Raw genomic sequence first — 5,453 nt, 5'->3', positions numbered from 1 at the left:
CAAGCATTGAGATAAAAGTAGTATTGTTGCTGGTCAGTGGCTCATTGGTGGTTTAGCAGAAACAATTGATAGCTTCCATTCTAGTCTGAATCATTCTGGTTAGTTAAGTGTAATAACCTGAGCGGCAGAAGCCCCTCCCCACATTGGCTTGGTTGCCTTGCCCCACTGCAAAAAAAAAAAATAAAAAGGAGATCCCGCCCCACAGTTGAGGGGACCGGAACCTCCACCTCCCCTGCTGGCGCGGAGAGAAAAGAAGAGCAGGAGAGAGGAGGTGAGCAGAGCCAAACCCCGCCGGCCGGCCGGCCGAAGGAACAGGGCAGCGTTGTATCAGACCAGCTTGAGGAGCGTGGTGAGCCATACCGGACGGCCGGTGGAGCGGGCAGAGCCGACCAGAGCCTGAGGGAGAGTCCGGAGCCTTAGGCCTGAGGAAAAATCTGGAGCCTTAGGCCTGAGGGAAAGTCTGGAGCCCTAGGCCTGAGGAGGAGTCTTAGGCCTGAGGGGGAGTCCAAGGCCTAAGGGCAGCAGAGAGGCCTAAAGCCTGTGTGGAGGCTTGAGGCTTAAAGCTTGAGGAGAGGCGAGGCCTACAGGAAGGAAGCTTGCTCCTCTGGAAGTTTGGAGATTTGGAGGTTGGGAGGCTGAGGTGGTTAGAAATTAAGGTGGAAGTTCAGAGTTCAGGTCAAGACAGGTCTCAGGTCTGGGTTCCCGGTAACTAACCCAGGACAAGGTAGTCCCAGGCTAGCATTAGGAGGTGCAGGGTGGCTCTGGTTTCAGGTTTTAGATTGTAAATAAAACCCCTTCCCACCTTAAGTTGTGCTTCGATGGATTATTCTTGCTCTCAGAATACAACATAAGGAAGCAGGGGCCACAGGTGAGGAGAAAGAATAGAATAAGAAATAATCCAGGGCTGGTAATAGGGCCTAGGGGCAAGAGAGCTCGCCTTGTATACATGAAGCCCTGGGTTCGATTCCCTTGCACCACATATATAGAAAACGACCAGAAGTGGCGCTGTGACTCAAGTGGCAGAGTGCTAGCCTTGAGCAAAAAGGAAGCCAGGGACAGTGCTCAGGCCCTGAGTCCAAGCCCCAGGACTGGCAAAAAAATAAAAATAAATAAAAATTTTTTAAAAAAAGAAAGAATCCAGGCTCAGGACCTCACCGGGGGGGCCAGGACAGCCCCCGCCAGTCGCCTGAATTCAGACGGGCCAGCACGCTGCCAGGCAACAATGCCCCCAGTGTCCCCATCGTAGCCCTGACAGCTAACCCTGACAGCTAACCCTGCCAGAAGCGAGGGCAGAGGGCCACAACTGAGGTTGGGAATGCAGTTTAGTGGTAGAGTGCTCGCCTTGTATACATGAAGCCCTGGGTTCGATTCCTCCCCACCACATAAACAGAAATCCGGAAGTGGTGCTGTGGCTCAAGTGGTAGAGTGCTAGCCTTGAGCAAAAAGAACCCAAGGATAGTGAGTGCTCAGGCCCTGAGTTCAAGCCCCAGGACTGGCAAAGGAAAAAAAAAGTGCAGTGTTGCGGACAGCTAAGGCGACACAATCTCGCGAGAGGAGTAGGCAGGACCCCACGAGAACCTCTGTCTTCAAGAGAGCCCGGAGAAGTGGAAGCTGTCAGAAGAAGAGCAGCTACTCTCAGCGTCTGGTGAGACTGAGGACCAAAGAGGGAAATCAGTCTATCCGAAGTCACAGAATAATTGATAAAGCTGGCCAAGAATCAAGCCTGTTACTGCAGAAACTGGAAAACTTTCTATTGTACTCTTAGGAAAGATTCTAAGATCCTTGAAAATTACCTTGTTAGGGAAAATGCCTAAAGTAAAAAGAAGTGGGAAAGCTCCCCCAGATGGCTGGGAATTGACTGGGCCAACACTGGATGAATTAGATCAGAAAATGAGAAGCTGAGACAAAGCCTCATGAAGGGAAGAGGAAAGTGGAATCTCTCTGGCGCATCTTCAGAATCCACCACCAGAAAACCCACTATATCTTTGACCTCTTTTACAAGTGGAAAGCCATCAGCAGAGAACTCTATGAATACTGCATTAAAGGAGGCTATGCGGACAAGAACCTGATTGCAAAGTGGAAAAAGCAGGGCTATGAGAATTTGTGTTGCCTGCACTGCATTCAGACACGAGACACCAATTTTGGGACAAACTGCATTTGCCAGGTTCCCAAAAGCAAGCTGGAAGTGGGCCGCACCATCGAGTGCACACACTGTGGCTGCCGTGGCTGCTCCGGCTGAGACCCCTGGCTCAGACCCCCTTCTCCATCCTGGACCTTGGACCTCGCAGGTTCCTTCCCACTGTGCCACTCCTTCCTAGGAACACCTCTTGTTAGAGCAGTGCCTCGGGCCCCATTTGTGAGTGGCCTCTACAGGTGAAAGCCCTGGCATTCACCAGCTGTGATTTGTAAAAATAAAACCTTTCCACCTCTGGGGGAAAAAAAAAAAGAATCCAGCAATTCCACTAATTAAGGATGTTAACCATGGGTTCCAATTAAAAAGGTTTTCATACCAATTTAATGCTTGATTTCTTTCCCTCTTTCATCTGTCTAGCCTTTCCCTAACTATAGTGTCCTTAATGATACCTGACTTATTGGCATAAAAACAACATGCTCCCCCAAGTGCTGCACACTGTCCTCCTTGTGCATAGAACAGAAGATTCAGGCTGCGCTGGTTTTGGAGGACTACTTCAGCCAGGGAGTTGAGCTGAGGGTGGAGGTCTACTATGGCTATCTCCAATCCCTGCTGGTCTAGGTCAGTGGTCTGCTCAGTGCCTTGGTGTCAACATCCTCCTTCACAAAGACAACAGTCCCAATGGCAGAGGCCCCTGGGATCCCTATGCTGACCAGGGCTGGTATAAACACAGCCTTCTTGGTGCGGGTCAGATGGCCTGAGGTTTAAACCTTTTTCCCTTCTATATGTTAGGACCTGTGACAGCATACTACTAAAGCACAGAGGCCTTTTGCAAAGACACATGAATTCATGATTTTAGGCCATTGGCACGTGCAAAACCATTCCCTCAGGGGCAATAGAAGCACTATTATCTTGTAAGGTAACATTCCTCATGCACATTGAAGGCATTTGAGTAATTGAGTTACCTGGGCCCTTAAACATGAAGCATGGGGCTAGGAATGTGGCTTAGCAGTAGAGTGCCTGCCTAGCATGCATAAAGCCCTGGGTTCAATTCCTTGGTACCACATAAACAGAAGAAGATGGAAGTGGTGCTATGGCTCATACGGCTCAAGTGGTAGAGCACTAGCTTTGAGCACAGACAGGCTCAAAGACAGAGCCTAGGCCCTGAGTTCAAGCCCAGGACCAGCAAAAAATAGAGATGAGGCATGTACCCAAATATCCCCCAGGGTGGCATTGCAAGTTTTTCTATACCTTAATGTCACAGGCAGTTGAGAGCCTAGCCAGCCCCATGTGATAAGGGTGTCTGAACTGAAGACAAAGCCAGCCATCTTGTTTTAGATCTGGTATAGATTGATTGACCACCCCAAAAGTGGCCTGCAGTGAGTTGTACAGGTCTACCTTAGGGAGGGCAGATTGTATAGTGGGATCCTGGGGAACTTGGGGAGCTGGTTGGAAAGGGTGGTGAGCAAAGAAGGGATCTTCGAGTTTGGCCAGGGGCCCAGTTTGTATGAATGGCTGGTACTGTGGGAGTCTCTGGATAATTAAAGAGACCCCTCTGTCCCTGCTTGTGATGTAGGATGTCATTCCCCCAAATTGACCACTCACTGGAGCCTGGACTGGTTATGTTGATGAAAAAAGGATTACATTTTCCTAATAAGCATTTTGGATTTTGAGGGCCTCTCCAAACTAAAGCCAGTTGGGTCTTATTGGGGCCTCCAGACTAGGTTCCCACATCTACACAATCCCAATTAGGGCAATTAAACTCTTCCAGGTTTTGACATTGGAGTATCCATTCCTATTTCCCAGGCAGACATAGAAGGCTTGGGCCTGTAGTTATCTCTCATAACTGAGATCTCCACACTCAAGGGGATCTCTACTTATCAACACTCCTGTCCATATGAGGTAATAACCTTTCCTTTGTTTGGCTGTGGTGAATACATAGAGCATGCATCTAATGAGCACAGGGCAGGGTTCCCCTCTTCTCATGAGAGTTTTGCTTATTACGTAACCCAGTTGGACATTCCTGATTACAAAATCATATTTAAAGAGAGTAGCTTGGCCAAGTGGGCCCAGAATCCAGTAGGAAAATAACAGTTTAGGACTTGGACAAGTACCAGTGCAATGCATCTTAGTTGGGAGTGGAGTCCACATAGGTATCTGCAAATCAAACCAGTGGACAAACCCTTCCTCCTCTAGTACAGACCCAGGATCATGACTGGTGACATGCCTTTTTCATCTTTACTTTGAGTCAGTCATCAGTGGGTCCCATGTCCCATCTGGGGTGGAAGGAGCTGCCTTCACCCTGGATTGGTATATCCACAGGGTGGTACCTGTAACTTTGAGAGCAGTAGGAGTGGTTAGGATCAACTGTTGTGGCCCCACCCACTTTGGCTGTAAGGGCTGGCCCTTCTAACATACAGCCGATCACCAGGTTTGAAAGTATGACAAGGGTTGATGTTAGAGATGTCTTGGGTTGCTCTTCAAACAGATGGGACACTGGGCATCTGCCTTTTGGCACCAGACATGTAGATGAGAGATATAAAACTTTTCCAGTACCTTGGCCATAGTGATTTTGTCTGCTGATACAGCTGCTAGGAAGTCCTAGATCAGTTATCTGCATCAAGGCCAGACCTCAAAGACCAGCCATTGCCCAATATGGAAGTCACCCTCTTAATGCATGGAAGTGGCAGGATGGTGGGTGGATGATGTAACAGCCGAGCGCAGGTGGGACCATACCCCTCTGGTCAGACAGGATTCACATTTCACTTGGTTGATGGCTTTCTCAGATTTGGCCCCCTAGTCTTCTTTGGAAGTGTATACTGGACACTTAGGCAGGATGGGTGCCACTAACACTTACACAGATGTCTCCTTTTGGGCTACTTCCTTAGCATTCTTATCAGCAAACTGGCTTCCCAAAGTCACCGAATCTTTCTTTTTCTGATGTCCTTGGCATTAATGACTGCCACAGCCTTTGATTCCTATATGGCCTGTAAAGGGTTTAAGATTTCCTCTGTGCTTTTAATAGATTTGCCTCCTGCTGTCCCCTTTCCTGTACAAGTCACCATGCACATGGACAGTAGAGAAGGTATACCTGGAGTCAGTATAGATATTCACCCTTTTCCCTTTTGTCCATTCCCAGGCCCAGTGAGCGCTGTGAGTTCTACTCTCTGGGCAGATGTCCCAGTCGGTAGAGACGTAGCATGGATTACCTTGTCCAAGGTCATTATCACTGCTCAGGCCTGTGTACTCCTACCCTCTGTCCTGATACTTCAATCCATAAGGAGGGTGACTTCCACATTGGGCAATGGCTGGTCTTTGAGGT

General features: G+C 48.8%; 1 pseudogene; it reads left to right on the top strand.

The window, feature by feature from the left end:
• The first annotated feature begins 1,295 nt into the window (after positions 1-1,295).
• On the top strand, positions 1,296-2,432 carry LOC125365204 (annotated as a pseudogene).
• The last annotated feature ends 3,021 nt before the right edge of the window (positions 2,433-5,453 follow it).

This window comes from Perognathus longimembris, chromosome 1 (genome assembly GCF_023159225.1).
Source record: "Perognathus longimembris pacificus isolate PPM17 chromosome 1, ASM2315922v1, whole genome shotgun sequence".
Classification (NCBI taxonomy): domain Eukaryota; kingdom Metazoa; phylum Chordata; class Mammalia; order Rodentia; family Heteromyidae; genus Perognathus; species Perognathus longimembris.
The sequence above is the reverse complement of the archived record's forward strand: the minus strand, read 5'-3'. Positions and strand labels throughout refer to the sequence as shown.